The sequence below is a fragment of the Panthera leo genome, chromosome A1 (assembly GCF_018350215.1).
Source record: "Panthera leo isolate Ple1 chromosome A1, P.leo_Ple1_pat1.1, whole genome shotgun sequence".
Taxonomy (NCBI): Eukaryota; Metazoa; Chordata; class Mammalia; order Carnivora; family Felidae; genus Panthera; species Panthera leo.
Genome location: NC_056679.1, coordinates 194473664 through 194497829, shown reverse-complemented (window position 1 = coordinate 194497829; position 24166 = coordinate 194473664). Strand labels below are relative to the sequence as shown.

General features: G+C 41.0%; 1 long non-coding RNA gene across 2 annotated transcripts in view; it reads left to right on the top strand.

Annotated features, from left to right (window-relative positions):
• The window catches only part of LOC122225932, a 186068-nt gene that overhangs the window by 41402 nt on the left and 120500 nt on the right, over positions 1-24166 (top strand). The window contains exons 2-3 of one of the 2 annotated variants that reach the window (XR_006205434.1): positions 3850-4004; positions 17977-18067. This is a non-coding gene — a long non-coding RNA (uncharacterized LOC122225932). Of the gene's footprint in view, positions 1-3849; positions 4005-14909; positions 15502-17976; positions 18068-24166 lie in introns of those variants that run through there. The other variant, XR_006205435.1, reaches the window with a different exon arrangement.

Below are 24166 nucleotides of genomic sequence, written 5' to 3'. Positions count from 1 at the left end.
TCTCAACTGATTGAGCCGCCCAGGTGCCCCTTGTTGCTGTTTTTTTAAGTGTGGTAAAAAGCACATGATATCTACTCTCTTAAATTTTAGAGTGAACATTAAGGTATTGTTAGCTACAAATACAATGTTGTACAGATCTTTGTAACTTTGCATCTTGCATAACTGAAACTTTATATGCACTGAACATCATCTCCCCGTTTCTCCTTCCTCCCAGCCACTGGCAGTCACCATTCTACTTTCTGCCTCAGTGAGTTTGACTTCTTTATATACCTCATAAAGTGGAATCATGTGGTATTTGTCCTTCTGGAGACTGGCTTATTTCACTTAGCATAATGTCCTCGAAGTTCATCTGTGCTGCAGTGTATGACAAGATTTCTTTCCTTTATGGCTGAATACTATTTCGTTACATGTATTTACCACATTTTCTTCATCCACTCATTTCTTGATGGACATTTGAGTTGTTTCTAGTTCTTGGCTATTGTTATGAACATGAGAGTGCAAATAACTCAAGACCCGTGTTCAGTTCTTTTGGATAAATACCCAGAATTGGGATTGTTGGATCTTATGGTAGATCTATTTTTAATTTTCTGAAGAATCTCCATACTGTTTTTAATAGTAGCTGTACCATTTTATATTCCTACCAATCATGCACAAGGATTTCCTTTTCTCCCCATCCTTAAAAATACTCGTTACTTTTGTTTTTCTGTTAATGGCTATTATAACATGTATGAAGTGATATCTTATTATGGTTTTGCCTTGCATTTCCCTGATGATTAGTGTTGACCTTCTTCATATACCTATGACCTTTGGGAAATGGCCTTTGCCCATTTTTAAATTGGGTTATTTGTTTTTTCACTATTGAGTTGTAGGTGTTCCTTATATATTTTGAATATTAACCGCTTACTAGAGATAAGATTTGCAAACATTTTCTCCCATTCCATGGATTGCCTTTGAGGGAGCCCTGGTTTTGAAGCAAGAAGACCTACTCTTTTCTTCCTTCTTTCTCTAAAACCTTGTGATTAGTAGTCAAACCATTAATGTTTGTTGGCTCAGTCTTCACATCTGCAAAAAGGAATAATAACACCATTCTGAGCTGATTATCCTGTGAGTACCACATGGTTTGATATGTATTAAAATGCTCTGCACCATTCACTCAAATTATTGGCATTTAAATACCATTATCATAGGGGCACTTGGGTGGCTCAGTCAGTTGAACATCCGACTCTTGGTTTCAGCTCAGGTCATGATCTCACGGTTGGTGAGTTCAAGCCCTGTCTTGGGCTCTGCGCTGACAGAGTGGAGCCTGCTTGGAATTCTCTCTCTCCCTCTCTCACTGCCCTCCCCCCCCACCCCCAAATAAATAAACCAAACTTAAAAAAAAGAATCCTTGATCACATCCCAACTCATGTGTCATGGGTTTATAGAGAGCCAGTTTATTTTAGATTTCTCCATAACAAGAGTTACAGAGGTCTTTTCATACACTCTGTTAGACGATGGAGAATGTGCTTGTTTGTGACTTTTGTATCGCTGTATCATCCACCTCTTCAATTACTCATCTATGCATCCAACTGCCCAGTTAAGAAGTAATAGTAACTTACACGAACATGGTGCTTTACAGTTTACGAAACGCCTTAGTATGCGTTATCATAGCTGTCTTGAGAGACGTTGATTTTTCCCTACTGTATGGCTCTTTACTGAAGGTGGCCCATGTAGCAAAATTTTGGCTGTATCTTTGCTAAAGGGAAGGAGAGATGGCTGTCTAAAGTCATTGTTTATCTCTCTAACACGTTTATCATATAATTCGTATCCTCATGTTAATATCATCCAGGTAGTTAGAGGAAATGGTTAATTATTTAAGAGGTACCCGAGGCCCAGAGAAAGTCCATGTCTTGATTAAAATTACATAGAAATTTCATTGCAAGGCTGGACCTCACGTGTGACTTTCCTGAGTCAGTCCCTTTCCAGACTCTGAACCCCTCTCCTCCTGACGAACCCCAGTGTCGCCCTTCACATAGGCATCCTTGTTTGCTTCATGCCAGAGAGCTACCAACGTTGGCTCCTTGCCGTCTCCTCCCCTGCAGTGCCTCAGATGAAAAAAACCATGTCACTCTTCTCCACGTCCTAACCCCATTCTGTCACTCCTGCCTGCATGCCAGTGAAATATGCTTTTGGCTGGGGGAAGAAAATTTGCAAGCCGCCAACCCAGAGATGGCCCTGTCGGGAGCTGGAGTGATACATTTGACCAGGTTCCAGGGAGAGAAATTGTTCTCTGGGGAGAGCTATTGCCTCAGTGGTCTCTGTACTGAGAAAGGTCACCTTGTTTTCTGTGGCAGTTTCCTTAAATCCATTTTATAATGGATTATATATACCCACACTTTATTTGTATATACTCACAGGTACAAGCATCAGTGTAGTAAACATACAAGGACCATGATGTAATGAAGAGACAGTCACGTTCATGAGTGCAGCCTTACTATTTTACAGATAGGTAAACTGAGGCCTAATAAGTCTGAAGGAACTTGCCCAGTAGAATAGTCATACATATGACCCAGTGGCAGAGCCATTTCAGACCTCAGGGAAACCTTGCCTGATTCTGCATAGAAAAAGTACAAGTCAAACATTTTCACGGCAGCTTGTATGTCTCCTCCACAGCACTTATAAAAATTGAAACTCCGTAATCATTTATTCACATTTTGCTTATCATCTTTCCCTTCCACTGGATGAGGAGCTCCTTGAGGGGATGAACTGTGTTGGTCTTGTTTACTGTACTATCCTTTGCGTTTAACATGATGCCTAGCACCCAGAGAGCTCTTAATAAATGTATGTTGGCTGAATGAAGAAATAGATGAATATATTAATGATAAATTAATAAACAAGCTAGAAATAGAGCCTGAGTTTTAATATTTCGGAGTAATAGTCCTCCCTTGGAGCAGGCTGTCCCTCCATATTTTATATCTTGTAAGATATTTTAAATTTAATGGTGGCACAAATGCATTTTTCATTCATTTTGTGTGCAAAGGCAAAAGGTCCCTTGCTTTTAGGCTGACAAATACAAAGTGATTTAAAATTATACAGTATATTCAGGACTGGAACAAGACCAAGCTGGTCCAAAGCTGGTGACAGGGTTTGACAGCACAGCTGACTGACCCAGGGAAGCTGGCAGGTCCCAAAGATTTTTTTTCCCTATACTTTATAAAATCCCCCATCCCCACCCCTGTTCTATCTGCTGTCTTTCACTCCTTACTGTCCTCTGTATCCCACTCCTCTCCCACCCAGTTAGACAGACCCTTGGCTGATTTTCACATAAAGGCCAGGAGGACTGATTGCCAGAGCTTGGCTACACTCTCTGCCACCGGGGGTTGCCTGGGTGTTGAACACCAGGTGTTAGAGCCAATGCTGGTCCAACTGATCGAATCAGAGGAATCTTTTTTAGGACCTACAGTCAAGTCTCTCTCTGCTTCCCTATCCCCAGATGTTTATGGTCAAAGGCAGCCATATGGCCTGGTGACACTCTTCTGCTGTTTTGGTCACTCCTAGATCACTAGAGTGGGAACAGGAAGATCATCCTGCTGCATTACTTAGTCCAGGTGGGCTTCCTGGAGTAGCAGGCCTTAGAGGTGTTTAGATAGTTTGTGAAGGACTGTCTGACTGTTGGCCAAATTTTGTCCTCTTGTTTGGATCGTGGGCCAATAAATTCCTCTGTCTGGTTTTGATTATTGCTCTTCTAAATTATGTGGTAGCACTAGTCCTCACATCAAAGTGTGTTGTCTTAGTTTAACATTGGGATTTGAAAATTGGTTAATATCAGGCTGATATAATATTCTATTTCTAACCCAAACCTGCTTCCAGTTAGAGAAGTAACAGACCAAGAAGGGAACTTGGGCTTCACCTTCCTTGATGCATAGGAAGAGCAAACTGAGGTCCAGAAGAGGAACATGACTTTTCCAAGTCCCTGTAGCAAGTTTCTCTCCTTATTCCAATTTGTGATTTTCAAAGCCAGTCAGGTAAGTAACAAATTGTTAGTAACAGGTCGATAAGAATCACCTGGGAAGCTTGCTAATATATTTTCTTTTGCTAGATCTGTAGGGCCCAGGAATATACCTAGTGATTCTGTTGTAGATTATTTGAGGAGCACATCTGTGCTGGTGTGGATCTCTTTGTTGGTACAAATAGGTTAGAGTGACTTTCCCACAATTACTCAGCACATGAGGGCACCCCGATGAGGAAAGCACAGCCAGGCAGACAAATGGCTGTTGAAGTTGCTCTAGATGATTAAAGAAGAGACGGACAAGGAGAGGATGAAAAAGGTTGTAGTAGGTGTGGTGAAAGTGGAGGACGACGTGTCCGTGGTGCATCCTAAGCAGGGTTTTTAATAACAAGGCCAGAAACAAGTCAGGCTGCCTGTATTCGTTTGCCAGAGCTTCTATAACAAAATATCACAGAGCGAATGGTTTACATAGTAGACATTTATTTCTGATAGTTCTGGAGCCTGGAAGTCCCAGAAAGACCTTGTCTCCAAAGAGTTTCATTCTGAAGTACAGGGGGTTAGACCTTGTGAATTTTGAGGGGACATAATTCATCTCATGACACTGCTCTAGGCCCACAGGATTGATAGGGGGCTGAGAGACCAGGCTGGGTAATGGGTAAATCCTAGTGGTGGAATTGGAGAGTCTCAGGAAGGTGGTCCTAGGGATGGGAGAACAATCTTGCCTGGTGAGTTTAAGGTTTTTGTACTCTTTATTTCCCCTTCTTAGAGTCATAGACACACTTTGAGTCCTCTGGTGTTTGCGTGAAGTGAGATCAAATTAAATGTAAGCCTTTTATCCAAGTTCAAAAAACTCAACTGCACATATTGAAGACATGGTTTAGCAACCGTGAATTAAAGATCATTGTTATTATTCAACTTTCTCTGAGGCAGCCATGGAGAGAATATCAGGCGTATACTGAGAAATCTAGACTTGAGTCCTTGCTTTGAGTTTTTAACTGAGATGCAGATAAACAGATTGCTGACAAAATAAAGTGATCAAAAAACGAAAACTGACCCTACAATAATAGACACTTGAATGTACCAACTATGTGCCAGGCACTGTTCTAAGTGCTTATGTATACTCACTAATCTCTACAGAAACCCTATGAGGTAAACACTGTTATTGTATTCATTGTCCAATGAGGGACTGGGTACAAAGTTACTTTCCTGGGATCATCCAGCTATTAAGTAGGACAGCTGTGAGTTGAACCCAGGCTGTCTGGCTTTAGAACTCTGTACTATGCTGTCTCCCAGTGAAGAGTTCAGAAAACTGAAGACTTTCTATAACAGTCAATTTTCACATATGCTTTAGGTTAGTTACCATTTGGAAGCGTGTTTATTCTATGAGGCATCAGAGTAGATCTAGACCCAAAGAGTTTGGGTCTAGAGTTTTATAGAGATAAAACTTTGAAATAATTCAACACAGGTCAGGCTACTCTGGCAGATATAATTGAATGTCTGTGCCTAATAGCCATTTTCCCTTTTTCTTTGCTTATAAAACTATCCTTTGTTTAGTAGCAGTGGGTCCAACTCCAAGGTATGGTCCATAACTGTTCAAGGCCAGTTTGTCAATCCTATACCCTTCTGCCAGTGATCGGTTTAGGAGTAGGTCTGCAATCCTTTTCTGACCTATGAGAGGCTCAGGAAGTCTTCTGGGGCCTGGGGAAGGTTTTCCACTTTGATTAAAAGGGAGAAGCACATGAGGAAGAAAGCCTCTGGTGTGTGCCACGTTTCTCTTTGCTTTGATAGTATCAGATGAAAAAAAGATCATTGAGCCAGTGAAGAAAGCCATCACTGATTTCCTGCAAGATGGAAAAGGCCTTGGACCTTGGTGACTCTACGGAGCCACTAACCAACCATCCTGCCACTTTCCTTCAGATTTCTTGTTAAGTGAGATGTTAAAATTTGTATTGCTTAAATATGCTGTTACTTGTGGCTCAAATCATCCTAATATAGCTGCCTTGGAAGATAATGAGCTCAATGTCCTTGGAGATATGTAAGCAGAATCTGGAGGCCCATTTATCATGGATATTGTGGCAGGGCCTGAGACTTTAGATGGGGTTTTTACTAGAGGACAATTAAGGTCACTTCTAGGCCTAATAGTCTATGATTGTCTTCCTGACCCTACCCAACCCTGGCACAAGTCACTCTGTGTGACTCCCCGAGTCTGTGTATTGATCCAGGCTGGCAGCCACAGTTGACATTCTCTATGAGTCACTTGTAGTGCCAGGCCCTTGTAAAAAGGCAGAGGCTGTGATGTCACAGCTCCTCCAATGACACAGCATCAGGGGACAGCCAGAAATAGACATGTAGAAGCCCTTGCCACTGGCGCTCTCTTGTACTCTGACACCGTCACATTTCTCTTAGCTCAGACACAAGGCTGCTGGAGAATTAGAGAACCAAAATAGACTGGATGTCCAGTCACCCTCCTAGTATTCCCCATATGCTCTGACAAAGTTTTGGAGACACCCAAGGTGAAACTCATCCAGCAGAACATTGGGAAAGTGGCAGAGATTTTGCTGGGCTTTGATTCCTAATCTTAGTGGGCCACTTGCACAAGAAAGTCCTGAGAAAATGTCTTGAGTCAGCTTTGTCCTCAATGCATTCCTGAGATCTGACTTTGGGAAGGGTTGGAGACTCTGGTCAGTTTCATCTCTGGCTTCTTGGTGCTGAGGCTGTTGGTCATCACTGCTGAATGTAGCAGCCAAACCCTGTAGAACTTTGCCAGCCATTGGATGGGATACAGGGAAACTGCAGATCTCTAGAACTCCTGCTTAGAAACAGTTTTTACATGATACCGATAATCATGGCAGCAGCTAATATTTGTTGGCATTTTATGGGGTCAGTGGATAGTACCTACCTTCTTCCCCTAAATCTGAACCAATTAAGAGATAGATGTAAGAATCAGAAAAAAATGGATATCAAAATGTCCTATATATTATTGATGAAAGTTAGGTTGAGGGATTTGGTTTAGGAATGAGACAACAATGAAAATCTTAATTCTGCACCCCTGAAGAGAATGTTCTCAGACCAGTGTGTTTGTGCAATCACAGGCCTCCCCTTAAACAGAATAGGAGTCTTCTTTTCAGAGCCTCATGCATGGCCGAGAGCGGGCCCAAAGGACTCTTCCGAATACACCCTGATAAAACTCTCCTTTCTCTTGGGAAGGGTAAGTGAGAGTGGGAAGAGAGGCCAGGAACGGTGGTGTAGCTGAAGTCCCCGCCCATGGAGTCATGATGAGTGAGAAGTGTTTCCCCCATCCATATTGGCTGAGTCCTTAATGTTTGCCAGGTACTGTTCCAAGTATCTGCATAGCCTGTCTAGTTTAATTGTCTTTCAACCTTATGAGAAAAGTACCTGGTATCATCTTCATCTTATAGATGAAAAAAGATCGGGGAATGTGGTGAGATGGGATCCAGACTGAGGTTGGTATGAGGCCAGAACCCACCTCGTAAGCACCATGCTGCAGCACCTCCTTCTCATTACTGAACACTGTGGTTGGGTGCTGCGGGGAAGTGGAGGAACACAGTGTTATGATCAGGAGGTTTGGGCTTTGGCCCAGCCTCTGTCACTTCTTAGCCACCCCCCCCTCCCCAGTTATGGTGTTCTCACCTGCAAAATAGGGATTGTGATGCCTTTTCTGAGAAGCTCAGCAAGTCGCTATGAGGGCCAAGGGAGATCATGGTCGTTGCAGTGTGTTGTGACTGGCTAGCCCCGAGCACAGGTGTGCATCCAGGAACAGGATTGCTGAGTTCTGTTCCTGCTTCCCATAAAAACTTTCTCAATGATGTGGTCCAACCTCTTGACTTCCAGTACCTCAGTGTTGTCATCTACAAAGTAAGACCCCTCATCCTTGACTTGCTAACCTCTCCGGTGTTGTGGTGCTTAAAGGGGGTAAAATCAAGGAAATGCTTTCTTTGTATAATGTAGAAATGCAGAAGAATGATGAGAGCTGTTATTTTGTGTGGGATGTGGTATTGTGGGCAGTTTTATTTTTGTGATAAATTGTTTCTTAGGCTCACCTAGACTCATTTGTCTGAAGAATTTCAATCTCGATAAGTTTAGCTTTGCATCTCAGAAATTTATTATTTAAAATAAAAGACTTAAATAAAAGTCTTCTGCTAATTCAAATAACTCCACTCAGAAGCATTAACAAGTATTAGCTTTGTACTCAGTCTCATGTGCTAAGGGGCATAAAAATAACAATGCCAAGCACATGTAGTGCTTACTATGTATCTAGTATTATTTTAAATACTTTGAATACATTCATTTATTTAATGTTCACAGCAAACCTGTGAGCAGGCATATTACTATCTCTGCTTTGTAGGCAGAGGGTAGGGGGAACAGAGGCTCCGGGAGGTTAGGTGGTCTTCCCAGGATCTCATAAGCAGAACCATTATTCGAACCTGTTCATTCGAATTCACAATCTATGGTCCTAACCACAAGAACAGGACTTTAGAAGCATAATCCCTACCTTCATACAGCTCGCAGAATAGCTTACAGACTAGCTGAGAGGCTAGAGTTGCACAGAGAGACAAATTAGAAAGCAAATACAAGACATTGCTATATTAAATTATGTGTCACATGATGCTGTCTGGACTACAGGTTAACAAAAAGTATTCAAAAGATAACAAGGTAGCGGAAGGGATATGAGAGAGGTGATGTGTGACTTGGGCCTTTTAGGGAAGTCAGATTTGAATAGATAGGTAAAATAGTAGGACCATCTGTGTGGCACTTGGCCTTGCCTAATGGGACTCATTACTCAAGAAAGTGTTGGTTAAAAAATACCACTAAGCAGGGGTGCCTGGGTGGCTTAGTCGGTTGAGTGTCAGACTTCAGCTCAGGTCATGATCTCCTGGTCCGTGAGTTTGAGCCCCGTGCTGACAGCTCGGAGCCTGGAGCCTGCTTTGGATTCTGTGTCTCCCTCTCTCTCTCTGACCCTCCCCTGTTCATGCTCTGTCTCAAAAATAAGTAAACATTAAAAAAAAAATACCACTAAGCAAAGCAAAGAAATATGTATCATACAAAGAAGACAGACATACAAAGGACACTATTCCAGACCACTAACTAATCATATGGCAATTTGTGCCCCAGTGTCTTCCTTTGTAAGATGTGACTAGTAATTCCCATTTTCCCTTCCTTACAAAGTAAACTCATTTTGGAAATTATAAAGTATACATATACAGTGGGGAAATATTTTAAATTATTCATTTTTAAAGAATTTTTAAAATTGTTTGTATATTTATTTATTTAGAGAGTGAGGATGCAAGTATGAGCAGGGGAGGGGCAGAAAGAGAGGGAGAGAGAGAATCCCAAGCAGGTTCTGTGCTGTCAGCACAGACTTCAACATGGGGCTTGATCTCATGAACCGAACCGTGAGATCATGACCTGAGCTGAAATCAAGAGTCAGATGCTTCACCGACTGAGCCACCCAGGTGCCCCAAATTATTCATATTTTTATCTTCTGTCTTCCCAATGACATGAGCTTTGCCCTAGTTACCCAGAGAATGGAAGGGGAAGGTTAGGGCTACCAGAGGAGGGATGCTGACCAAAAGGAGCATCCACACCAAATCAGGCTGTAGGCTTTAAAGGGAATTGCCTAAATTCCTTTAGCTCCTGTTATGCATATCAAGGCATGCTCTATCTATGGGAGGTCTCCTCTGGAAGGCCTTGTGGAAGAGACTGCCCCTTTTTGGCTTCAAAGATAGTGGGATACAGGAGAGAGAAGGGCATGGGAGAGGAGGGTGAAGAGACAGGGTCCTGTGCTAGCTTTGGCACAGAGGGCAGGAGGCTGATTAGATACATTGGATCCACACTGAGAGTAGGTTTGCTTTGTGGCCAGCTTAGGACACGAGATGGACCTGCTTGTCCTGTGGGGTGCAGGTTGGTCCCATAAATACCTGAGAGTGTTTGGGATCCTGCCCCTGAGGTTATGGTGGTTGGGGCAAGCTGGCCCTGTAATTAAGATAGCAGGTCAGACCTGCCAGGTGGGAAGAGAGAGTTCCAGCCAAACCTTAGAAATATCTTTGCTGCTAGCTGCAGGTAAGGAGAGGCTCATGTAGGCAGGGTCCCCCAGTCTGTGTTCTGGTTGAGGCAGGAGAATACATGAGATTAAGAGTCATGCCAGCTTCCATTTCTGCTGAGCAGGCCAGAGGGGCAAGCAGAAAGCAGGTGGACATAGGATGTGATCCCTGGACAAGAATGAGCAGAAGGCCATCCCGTTACTTGACATGTCACCATGAATACTTGGAAATCACATATCTCTCTCTGTCTCCACACTTGCCTTACACCCAGAATTTAGCTTGATGGAAAAGCAGGGAGAAGTGATTTCAGAGATTTAGAAATTTTTATTCTAGGGAGACTGACACTACCTAAAGTCAGTGTTTAGATAATAAGAAAAGACAGAATTTAAACTAGATTGATCATTTAGTTCATTTTTCTACCGACTGTCAAGTGGAAGTTATAGACGATGGAAACCTCGGTTACAGACAAAATAAATGAATTTTCTGTCTTTATCTAGGTTGAAGTATGAACAAAATTGTGTGATCCAGTTATATACAGTGTTACTGTTGTTCAACATTTCTGACTGAGAGTAGCATAGCTACATACTGTATTTTTAAATATTTAAGTGGCATTAACCTTTGACTGGAACAAGATAATATATATAAAAGTTCCTGGCACATATTAAGTGCTAGGTGAATATTAATTATTTTAATGTTGTTTGGGGTCAATGTCAGGAAACATAACCACTATGTTCTTTGGATCGCAGCTCTTGGTTCTGCATTTAGAGCCTGAATGCTAGTCGAGATGGACCCAGAATAGCATCAGTGCTTTTCCTGTGTGTGATGATGTAAGGAGGTGTGGTCCAGAGCAGAGATTCCCAAACTTGGTCCTGCATCAGAACCATCTGGACGGCTTATTTAAAAATATAGATTATTTCTCCTCTGTTTCTCCTTGTGATTATGATTCAGTATTTCTGGGGGCGGGCCAAGGTATCTTTTGAAAACCATTAACAAAGCAGGAAAGAACATCCAATGGAAAAAAGACAGTCTCTTTAACAAATGGTGCTGGGAGAACTGGACAGCAACATGCAGAAGGTTGAAACTAGACCACTTTCTCACACCATTCACAAAAATAAACTCAAAATGGATAAAGGACCTGAATGTGAGACAGGAAACCATCAAAACCTTAGAGGAGAAAGCAGGAAAAGACCTCTCTGACCTCAGCCGTAGCAATCTCTTACTCGGCACATCCCCAAAGGCAAGGGAATTAAAAGCAAAAGTGAATTACTGGGACCTTATGAAGATAAAAAGCTTCTGCACAGCAAAGGAAACAACCAACAAAACTAAAAGGCAACCAACGGAATGGGAAAAGATATTTGCAAATGACATATCGGACAAAGGGCTAGTATCCAAAATCTATAAAGAGCTCATCAAACTCCACACCCGAAAAACAAATAACCCAGTGAAGAAATGGGCAGAAAACATGAATAGACACTTCTCTAAAGAAGACATCCGGATGGCCAACAGGCACATGAAAAGATGTTCAACGTCGCTCCTTATCAGGGAAATACAAATCAAAACCACACTCAGATACCACCTCACGCCAGTCAGAGTGGCCAAAATGAAGAAATCAGGAGACTATAGATGCTGGAGAGGATGTGGAGAAACAGGAACCCTCTTGCACTGTTGGTGGGAATGCAAATTGGTGCAGCCGCTCTGGAAAGCAGTGTGGAGGTTCCTCAGAAAATTAAAAATAGACCTACCCTATGACCCAGCAATAGCACTGCTAGGAATTTATCCAAGGGATACAGGAGTACTGATGCATAGGGGCACCTGTACCCCAATGTTTATAGCGGCACTCTCAACAATAGCCAAATTATGGAAAGAGCCTAAATGTCCATCAACTGATGAATGGATAAAGAAATTGTGGTTTATATACACAATGGAATACTACGTGGCAATTAGAAAAAATGAAATATGGCCTTTTGTAGCAACATGGATGGAACTGGAGAGTGTGATGCTAAGTGAAATAAGCCATACAGAGAAAGACAGATACCATATGGTTTCACTCTTATGTGGATCCTGAGAAACATAACAGAAACCCATGGGGGAGGGGAAGGAAAAAAAAAAAAAAAAAAAAAGAGGTTAGAGTGGGAGAGAGCCAAAGCATAAGAGACTGTTAAAAACTGAGAACAAACTGAGGGTTGATGGGGGGTGGGAGGGAGGGCAGGGTGGGTGATGGGTATTGAGGAGGGCGCCTTTTGGGATGAGCACTGGGTGTTGTATGGAAACCAATTTGACAGTAAATTTCATATATTAAAAAAAATAAAATAAATAAAAAATAAACATAAAAAAAAAAAAAAAAAAAAAAAAAAAGAAAACCATTAAAAATCTGTTCAGAAGGCATTGTAAATACCAAGAGGTGCTATGGTACATCTTTAGTTATTTGTTTCCTTCTTTGATTGTTGTTGACTCTTACACATGTGTGGGTAGACTAGAGAGAGTCAGGTTTGATTGTTTTGTTTGTTTGTTTTTAGGTTTTGTCTATATAAAGTTCTGTGTTTAACCAGCTCACTTCTGTAAATTCCCCCAATTTCAAAACAAAACAGATGTGAGAGATGATGAGGTTTCTTGGTTGAGGGGGGCACAGGTCAAAGAAAACAGCATCTCTTCTTTACTTGAGCAGAACACAAAGTCTCTATCCCAAGAGCAAAGATTAGGTGTGAGTAAAAATCCTTAATCCGAACAGAGACATTTTCTTGTTTTTCTCTCATTTTTATCCCTGTTTTCAGGTCCCAGAGGTATATTGTTCCTATCAACTCTCAAACAAAGGATTTTTACTGCAGCACAAACCACAAAGCTGGTAAGGTGTGTGCTAGAATTCCTATAAGAAAATCTTCTTTCTTTGGGGGTCCTGGCACTTTTATCCCACCTCTGCCACCATTTTTAGGGTGCTGCTGCCTTAATGTGGCCTCCCCAGCACTTTCTGAGTCATCCTTTTCTGTTGGTCACCTGACCACACGATGCCCTGGCTGAAGCTGGCAAATGGCCATTGTGCTGAACATAATCGTTCCAGTAAAACATGGCTGATTAGCATAGAAATCTCCATAAGCCTTTCTATTCTAATTTTGCTGTTAGAATTCTAGCCCCTCTCGGAGGTCATGCTAACCTAGTTAAGGCTCTTGGAGAAAATACTGTCGTTCCGGCTCATTGCATTTGCATTAAAATTTATTGTCCTTCAGCTGACATGCTAACCAGCAACCCATCATCTGCAACTTTGTGCAGAGCCTAAACTGCAGGGCATCATCCATTGTGTAAGCTGGAATCTGGAAAGCTCAGTGAAAGTATATGATGGGCACCAGAACAGTAATGTCCTTAAAGTTCTGGCTGTGCCTTCTTCACTCTGGATAAAGTGAAAAGATTTTGATGAAAAGCAGGCTCTTGCAAAATGAGAGATGCTAACTATTGGGGTCCCTCTAGTGTCACACCCAACAGAAACAACATGGTATTGTGAGAGCATGAGTGTCACAGTCAGACAGCCTGGTTGAAATCCCTGCTCCACTCTGCACAGAGTTTGAGGATTTGGGCAGGTTACTTAGGCTTTTTCATGCCATGGTGTATATTTCTATAAAAGAGGAGTGATAATAAAATAGTACATATCTCACTGGGTTACCATGAGGCTTAGATGACATCACTCATATACAGTAATATGTTACATATGCTCAATTAATGTTAGCTACTATTATTATTAACTATTAATATTATGCTCGGTCCATGTTAACTGTTTTTCATCAGTAACAATAACAAACCTACAGAATGGTTAATCCTTCATGTGTCTCATTGATACAATTCTTAAAAATCTATTTGAGCACGGAGGAGTGTTGTATGGAAGTGATGAATCATGGGAATCTGCCCCCAAAACCAAGAGCACACTGTGTGCACTGTATGTTAGCCAACTTGATAATATATTATATTAAAAAAAATAAAATGTTGCATGATTCGGAACAACAAAAAAAAGTCTGTTTGAGAAAAGATATCCAGGTGCTAGAACTACAACAATACATGAAAAGGGATGATTTCTACCGTAGCAAATATTACATTCCAGAGAGATGGCCTGGAAGTTAATGAGTTACCCATTTCTGGGGGTCCAAGAAGAAGGAGGAGATCATTTCTCAGGAATGCTATAGATTTGTTTTTATTGGTTGGGAGATTGTAAATTGCCTACAACAGTACCTGACACCACATTAGTGTGTAATGGCTTTGTTTATACTGTTGTTATTAGTAATATCATTTCCACCTGTACTTACTTGTATTATCTTGCTTAAATCTCATGATGACCTTTTGAGAAAGGTATGATTATCCCATATTACTGGTGAGGAAATTAAGGCTTACAGAGGTTAGGTACTTGCTCAGTGTCACATAGCTTATGTGTGGCAGAAGTACAATTTAAACCAACTATGTAGGCTCTTTCGAAATTCTTCTTTGCTTGACTTGATTTATCACAGCCTGTGTCTCTTAAAGCAGTTGCAGAGCTATGAAAAGTCTGTTTTTTTTTTTTTCTTTTGACTTGTACACTTGAGATCATTATCTTCTTTTAAGGGAGGATTGGACCTCTCAGATGTTTAGATATGAGCAGTGATTTTTTTGAAGGGCCTTGACTATGACATGTTGCAGTGAACTGAATGTTTGTATGTGCCCCCCCCCCCCCCATTCATTTGTTGTACTCCCAACCCTTGATGTGATGATGGTATTGGGAGGGATAGGGCCTTTGTGAGGTGATTAGCTCACAAAGATGGAGACCTCACAAATGGGCTTAGTGCCCTTATAAGAGAAACCCTGAGCTCTCCCTTACTTCTTCTGCTGTTTGAGATTACAGCAAGGTGACAGTCATCTATGAACTAGGAGGTAGCTTCTCACCAGACCTTGAATTTTCTGGTGCCTTTATCTTGGACTTTCCAGCTTCTAGATCTATGAAAAATAAGAGTTTATGGCTTAAAAGACTCAGTCTGTGGTATTTTGGCTATTGCAGCCTGAAGTGACTGAGGCACATATCCTCACCCCCAGGAATTCCCTCTGAGTTGAGTTATCACTCATTATTTCTTGACTTTGAGAGGGTATCTACCTCACTTCCAGGTTCAGGCAAGACTATGTCTAATCTTTCCTCAAGAAAGCATCTAATTTTAAAATATTCTTGAAGAAAAGGGGAAATCTATACTTTAAATAAAATTAGACTAAAAAAAAGATCAGAGTTGGAAGAAACTATGAAGATCATTTAAACCAACTCCTCCATTTTGTATTTGAGACAGAGACGAAGGGAAAGGATGAGAATTGCCAAAGTTTACTTGAATAACTATTGTCATGGTGGCCAAGAGTGTAGATTCTGGAGCCAAATGGCTTGGGTTTGAATTCCAGGATACTGCTTCCTAGTGTGTAACCTCTTTATGCCTCAGCTACCTCATCTGTAAAGTGGTGGTAAGTGAGTTAATTTATATAAAGCCCTTAAAATAGAGACTGGCTCATGGTAAATTATGTGTAAGTATTTACTATTCTTGTTGTTGTTGACAACGCTGGGGATTGAGTCCTTGACTAGTCCTCTTTTTATTTCCCTAAATTTTTTCCCACCAAAATCTTCTTTATATCTAGTTGAGGTTCATCCTGCTTTAGTTTGACCCATGCCCTCTTATTCCATTTTCAGTCTGGATGTATATGTAATTCTTCTGGATATCACCTTTACACATTATAATCGTGGGACTCTGAGATCATGTGGACCTGGGATTGAATTCCAACTTTAACCCCATATAGTTAGTTGGTTTCCCTGTACCTCTGTTTGTTTGCAGACTAGGGTTAAAAAGGAGTATGTACCAAAGCTTCTGCACAGCAAAGGAAATAATCAACAAAATAAAAAGGCAACCTGCAGAATGGGAGAAAAATATTTGCAAACTGTATATCGGATAAGAGATTATTATCTAAAATATATAAGGATTATTATATAAAATATATCTACAACTCAATAGCAAAAAACCAAAATAATCCAATTTAAAAATGAGCAAAGGAATTGAATAGACATTTCTTCAAGAAGATGCACAAATGGCCCACAGGTACATGAAAATGAGTAATCAACATTAGTAATCATCAGGGAAATGCAAATGAAAACTACAATGAGATATCACCTCAAGCCTGTTAGGATGGCAGTTATATATGTATAATTAATATATATAATTCTTATATTAATATAGTATAATAATTATATAATATTTATTATAATATAATGTTTATTAACTTAATATAATATTTATTATAGCAACATGATATATATTAATATAATGTAATATAAATATAATATAAAATAATATTTATTAATATAATATATAATATATAGTGGAGAAAAGGAATGCCACTGTTGGTGGGAATGCAAACTGGTACAGACATAATTTACAACAAACTTAGAAAACAGCATGGAGGGTCCTCAAAAAATTAAAAATAGAAGCACTCCATGATCCGTTAATCCTTCTTCTGGGTATATTCCCAAAGGAAACAAAATTAATACCTTGAAATGATATCTGTGCTCAAGTGTTCATCACAGAATTATTCACAATAGCCAAGATATGAAAGCAACCTAAATGTCTATCAACAGATAAGTGGATTTTTTTAAAAATGCAGTATATACAATGGATTGTTATTCAGCCTTAAAAAAGATAGAAATCTTGCCATTAGTAACAATATGGATGAACCTTGAAGACATCATGCTAAGTGAAGTAAGCCAGTCACAGGACAAATACTACATGTTACCATTTTGATGATACAATCTAAAAAAGTCAAGCTCATAGAAGCAGAGAGTAGAATGGTGGTTGCCACAGGCCGACAGAAGGTATTAATGGGAGATATTAGTCAAAGGTACAAAGTTCATTTACATGGGATGAATAAGTCCTAGAGGTCTGCTGTATAGCATAGGGCCTGCCTTAGTCACTTCGGGCTGCTCTAACAAAGCACCACAGACTGGCTAGCTTATAAGCAGCGGAAATTTATCGGTCATAATTCCGGAGGCTACATTTCTGAGATCAGGTGGCCAACATGGTCAGGTGAGGGTCCTTTTCTGGGTCACAGAATTCTTGTTGTATCCTCACATGACATGAAGGACTAGGGATCACTTTCTATTTCCTAAGGGCACTAATCCCATTCATGAAGACTCCACCTTTATGATTTAGTCCCTCCTCAAGGTCCCACCTACTAATACCATTACTTTTGGGGGTTAGGATTTCAACATATGAATTTGAGGGGCACACAAACATTCAGACCAAAGAGCAGTTCAATATTGTGTTGTATACTTAAAAATTTGCTAAGAGAGTAGATCATAAATAAGTATTTTTATCACAAAAAATAATTTGTTATTAAGAGGGTGGGAGGGAACTTTTGGAGCTGATGGATATATTTATGGCATGGTTGTGATGATGGATCTGTAGGTGTATAATTATCTCCAAATTCAATAAGTTATATACGTTAAATATGTACAGCTTGTTGTATGTCAGTCATACCTCAATAAAATGTTGTTTTTTTTTAAACAAAACTCTTAGGGCACCTGGGTGGCTCCGTCAGTTGAGCATCCAACTCTTAATTTTGGCTCAGGTCATGATCCCAGAGTCATGGGATTGAGCCCTGGGTTGGGCTCCACACTGGTCATGGAGCCTGCTTAAGATTCTCTCTCTCTCTCCATCTGGCTCTCCTCTCCCCACCCCCACCCCCCAAAAATAAAAACAGGAAAAAAAAACCCCACAATGTTCTTAGAGTTATTAGGGTTGCTGATAGGTTTCAATGAGCACATATTCATAAAAGCACTTAGCAAAATGCCTTATACTTGTTAAATACTTAATATATGTCAGTAAATTATTAGTATATTGTTACAGCTCCTTGTGGAATTTTCCAAGTTATAGGAGTATTTTTCTTTTGTAGGTTATTTGAATAGGCTGACCATCAGTGAAAAGAGAGGTTTGGTGTCTCACAAATAGGACATCTGAGAATATGAAGTCAATGTGACACTCAGGTGAGTTAGATTTATAATTCCCAAGAAGGTGTTTAGGCATCCTCAGAGGATCCTAGGGAAACTCCTTAAAATGTGGATTACTGGATCTCGTCTTATATCTGTTGAATCTGAATATAATAAGGAAGCACATCCTAGAAATATATATGTTTTAAAGCTCCCTAGATATACCTTATGGGCTACCAGATTTGGGAACCTTGGGATTAGGCAGCCACCTGAATGGAGTGACTTAAGGAGAGCCTAAAGATTTTCTTTTAATATGATGTATTTCATGACCTTCCATTTATACATCTGTTCATCCCTCTGTCCACTTATCCACTGTTAGTGCTCAATGTTTGCCTCATGACCTGCTACTGCTGTGATTAGTACAATAAAAAAAGATCTATGTTCTTAAAGAGTTGGTAGTCTCAGGGCACCTGGGTGGCTCAGTCGGTTGAGCATCCAACTTCAGCTCAGGTCATGATCTCTTGGTTCGTGAGTTCATGCCCCACATCGGGCTCTGTGCTGACAGCTCAGAGCCAGGAGCCTGCTTCAGATTCTGTGTCTCCCTCTCTCTGCCCCTCCCCTGTTCCCACTCTGTCTCTCTCTCAAAAATAAATAAAAATTACAAAAAATTAAAAAAGAAAGAGTTGATAGTCTGAGAGAATGGATGAAATAAGTTTAAATGATATGTGATGAGATACAGAATGGGATGGGGAAAATGAAACACCTCTTGTAGGTTGTGGTGGGAGAATCAGGAAAGGTTTCATTGGGTCCAAGGGCATCACTTCCCCTTGGGATGTTTCTCTGATTCTAGCTTCTTTTGCTCCTTACTGTTGGCATTAGGTACCAATCCGATAGGTATCTACAGTGCTCCGACTTACTCTTCACATATTAGAGTTATGTGGTTCTTACGTGGTTTCTTAGGAGCTGAGGACTTGATGAAAATGAGGGCTGCATCTTAATCATCACCTCCCCCTGCCCCTCACCTCCTAGCTAGGTGCCTGGCTATGACTGAACGTCTATACTGAGTGCAGTAAACACTGTAGAAGTTGGGTTGTCGTATTGGTTATCTAAAGAGGGGAAGCAGTAGGAGCAGGACTGGAGGAGCAGGGCTGGGACCAGATCATGGACCAGATCTGGATCAAATTCCAGATCACTGGAATTTGAATCAAGTTTGGGCTTCACTGTTTAGGTAATGAGCCCAAGACCATTTTGGAAGCCATATCCATTGTCTGCAAAACAGGTAAAAAAGGGCAAGAACTGTATCTCAAAGTGGGGGAAAGTACAGAGATAATTTTAAGCATAAACTGTGATGAATTATATAAAATTATGAAGCGAAACAATTATTCCCTTTCCTGTTCCATTTCAATCCCTCTGATTACTTCAAGGAGGCAGTCTCAATTAGGTGCTAGCACTCAGAAACCCAATGCTTTCTAATCCTACTTTTTAACAAACAGAAAACACACTGGAGGCTCAGAGCCTTGGCAGGTGTATTAGTTATCTACTGCCATATTAATATAGGTAGCAAATATTCAGAAAACCTCTGTGCCTTCTAGTGATAAACTTTTATTTAGCTCAGGAGCCTGCAAACCAGTCATGAAGGTCAATGGTTCCTTTGGTCTCGGACTGGAGTTGCTGTCAACTTTAGTGGTTAGCTTCTCAGCTGACTTTTAGCTAAGGTAACTGGACTCTGCTTCATATATTTTCTGCATTCTCCCATCAGTGTAATCTGGGGACATTGTCATTGTAGAGGAGTGACCCCAGTCATACAAGAGCTTTTCCTGCCTCTGTCTGTGTCAAGGATACTAATGCAGCTTTGGCCAGGGTGAGTTCTATGGTTGGATGCAAAGTCAAGGAATGGAGAAATGTACTCTGACTTCTTAGTGAGAGGAACTCAGTCCTGTGGCAAAGAGGGACATGCAGACAGGAAGACACGAAGGAATCATTAATGGTCTAAGTGTATCTAGGATAGCAGGCAAGATTATCCAGCTAGAATTTAGTAGCATATTTTTCCCTATTATTTTTAAAAACTATCTTTTTGTGGCAGGTGTAAGTTTTCAACTATGGTAGTAATATAAAGTTTTCTTCTAAAAAATTTATTTGAGAAAAATATAAGTGGATATAAAAAAGAGTATTTAAGAAAAAGTAACCCCTATGGTACACAGGTAGGCAAACAACATCAAAGGAATGGGCATGCTTCGAAAACTGAAGCAGGATGATTGCAGTTGGGACTCTGAACAGAGGTTGCATGCAAAAGACGTTGCAGACTCAGCAGAATAAAGTTAATAACCACATGGGTTCAGCTGAGTTCAGTTAAATAAACATACGTTATAAATGTCAGCAAGCTGCCTGACACAGTGGCAGGTACCAGAAATATAAAGATGAAAAACTCAAAGTCTTTGTTTAGAACTTTAAAGTCACAGTTTATAATCTAGTGGGTGAGAGATGCATCACAGATAACTTGGACTCACTAGGGTAAATTGTATATTTAGTTGATGCGCTCTGGGTGCCCCCAGAAAGGATGCTAGGCTTAGGCTGGGAGTGGGCATTGGAGAATGCCCACTGGGGCTCCCAGCAAGCCCCTCGGAGGAGCATCTGGAGGAATGAGTAGAGGTTCTCCTGGTAAGAAGGGTGAACAAAGGCCTGGAGAGTGTGAAATTCTCCTTGGAAAAGTTCATTCTCATTGAAGTGTGATGTTGGAGACAGGAGATGAGACTGAGGGGTTGGGGACAGCCAGGTTATAGACAGGTCTGCAAAGCTAGACAGTTTAGAATTTACCCTGTTATGGATGAGGTGGGTCAGTGAAGGTCAGGGAAAAGATATACATGTGTGTATACACACACACACACACACACACACACACACACACACATGTATATATCACATATATATTATATTTATTATATATTTATATATAAATATATATATTTCTTTTTCTATCTCCTAATTATATTTATATGATACACAAGTACGTAAATATATACACATTTTTTTCTTCTCTACAATAATTCCTACCAGGTGGTTCTGTGGTTTGCAGTTTCTGTTTGGAAACCTTCAGAGACAGAGGGCTCATTATTCTACAGTTGAGGCTGTTATAGACCTGATTGTAACCGGATGAAGATAGACTTGAGGGACACACAAGTGGAAATAAGAATTGGGCAGTAATATAGAGGAGGGACAAGAAGGGGCTGAATGAGTAGGGAGAGTCCGGATGTAAAACAGGAGCACTTCTTAGGTTCATGTTAAGTGCTGTAAAAATGTGAACTGTGGTTGCGCTCACGTTAGAGCCCAAACTTACTGCATAAACAACTCCCAAACCACATAAATATCTTTTTTTTCCTTATAATTGGACAAAGCAATGCTGACACCCAGTGGCTGGTCCAGCTCACCCACAGCTCCCAGAAAGAGGATCCCTAGGGAGGGAGATGGAAGTCAGCTTGCCCAACCTGGCAGTCAGAGCACCCTGGGATCCTTACCTGAAAGGGCAAGTCTAAATTCAGCTAGAAACGACCGGCCATGTGATGTGCTTGGCAGCACACAAAGGATAGTTCCCAGTGAGTTTAATGCAGACAAAAGAACTAAATTAAACCTGCAGATGAGAACAGCATTGCATCAAAGTCAGCCCCTTCTAAAGCAGAGGCAAAAGCAATTACCCTCAGAGTTCCCTGGAGAGTTCTTATCCAAAGCACCAATAAGAACGTGGAATATTTAAAGGTCAGTTTCTTAGTCAAATCAATACTGTATTTGTATGGTTGTGTCCCAGACTCCCTGCCTTGGATGAAGTTGCTCAGCCCTATTCCGACAGAGTCAGGACATGTTAGAGCAACAAGGAACTTGACAGATCAAAGGAGAAAACAGATCCAGGGAGGAGAGATGAGTTTCCCAGGGTTTCAGAGCAAACTAATGGCAGAGCTGTCTGGCTAGACTTCATGGCTGGAGTACCTGCAGCCATCTTGGACCATGTGATGGGCTCCACTAAGGATGGTGCGGTGGAAGGGTGGAAGGAGTGTGGGTCACGGACAAATTCAGAAAGCTGCCATACCAACCCTGGACTGCAGACCTTCGTATTTTTGTGAATTCTCATTGGTTTCTGTCTTACTTCACTAGGTCTACTGTAACAAAAACACCATAGACTGAGTGGGTTAAACATTTATTTCTCCCAGTTCTTGAGGCTAGGAAGTCCAAGACTGAGGTGCCCTATTGAGGGCCTGCTTCCTGATCAGCAGATGGTGGTCTCCTCACTGCATCCTCACCCAGTGGGAGGGGCAAGGGAGTCTGGGATGTCTTTTATAAGGGCACTAATCCCAGTAGTGAGGGCCCATCCTCATGACCTAATTAGCTCCCTAAAGCTCTACCTCCTAATGCTATCACATGGGGGGTTGGGATTTCAACATATAAATTTTGGGGGTGTACATAGTCTAGAACAATGGCCCAAATTTTAGTTACCATTTATATGTTGTTGATGTCCATCATCTACTTGTTACTACTATTTGTTACACTTTTTAAAGTTTATTTACTTATTTTGAGATAGAATGAGCACATGAACAGGGGAAGGACAGAGAGAGATACAGAGACAGAGACAGAGAGAGAGAGAGAATCCCAAGAAGTCTCCCCACTGTCAGCGCATAGCCCGGCTTAGAGCTCAAACTCACAAACCTCACAAACCATGAGACCATGACCTAAGCTGAAATCAAGAGTTGGATGCTTGACTGACTGAGCCACCCAGGTGCCCTGATATTACTATTTGAACAGCACAGAGAAATGAATGTTCAGACCCAAACGTAGGATCTTCTCCCTGCAAACTTGGTTTTCCTATACTGCCCCCTATACTGGTAAATGACACCTCCATCCACTGCATAAAGCAGAAAGAGAGGAGGTGTTCTTGACTCCTTCCTTTTCCTTATCCCCATAACTAAAGCATCACAAGGCCTGACTAGAAATTTCTTATACGAACCCACCTTCTAACATCCTTCCCACCACTGCTCCCCACCCTTTCATGCTGTATTTTTCACTATGGTGCTTCTTACCACTTGATGCACATTCTCCTTCTTTGCTTACCATCTCTTTCCTCCCTCCTGGAATGTCAACTTCCATGTCTGTCCTAGTTTATGTTCTTCTTCAAATACACTCTATTGTATTATATGCTATTATTGTTATCATAGCCCTTATCAGCTTCTGAAATTCTGTTTATGAGAACAGGAAGCTTGTGTGTCTGCATACAGTTCCTGACCATTTTAGCAATAAAAGAGTTTTATTTGTTTGGTTCACTACTGTATCCCCTATACTTAGACCAGTGCCCTGTACAAAGTAAGTGTTCGGTAAATGCTTGTTGAATGAGTGAATATGTGCACAGATATGCATCTAATGTATCTGTAGTTCTTGGGTAGTGGCTGTTTCTAACAGAGGATGTGTAGGACTAGCAAGTGCGGATTTTTGCCTCAAACTCAACTACCTGTGCCTTGTAATTTTTGTCATTTATAATTATGAAAGCAAATGTTGTCTTCTTGCAAGGACTGAAAAAGGCAATCTGGTCTGATGGAGAAAAACAAGTTATTTCTTTTAAACCTGGCTTCTGAAAAGGGAGAGTGGATACCTAGAGGACATTGTCTCAGGCATTATAACCTGGTCTGCTACTTTTATTTCTCCTACTTTTCAGTGGAGCCAACATCTGCAAAGAAGATGGTTGGTTATGGGTTCATACCATAGTTTACCCGGTCCTTGACCGTGACCACTGATTTACTTAAAAGAAATTACCTAACTCTATTCAAAACACTGTGAGGGAAATAGATGGGAAGTCTCCTGCTTCCACTGCTCATTTTCTGACTCCACATTTGCATTCCTCATGTAGCAGCATGAGGAACAACACCTCCCCCTCCTTTCTCTTCTCTCCCTCTCCTCCTCCCTCCCTCCCTGGCTTCATACATAACATTTCTTTTTACTCCATAACAATCCAACATTAGGGATCCTGGTCCTGGATACCTATGAGAGTATCGAGTGACCCAGATACCCTCTATCTTGTAACGCTGAGCCCTTCTAGGGCTTCGGGGGCTTCTGTGACTAGGGAAAGAACAGAAAGGATCATGCATGGGAGGTTTTAATAAGTCAAGTCAGTGATCTCTT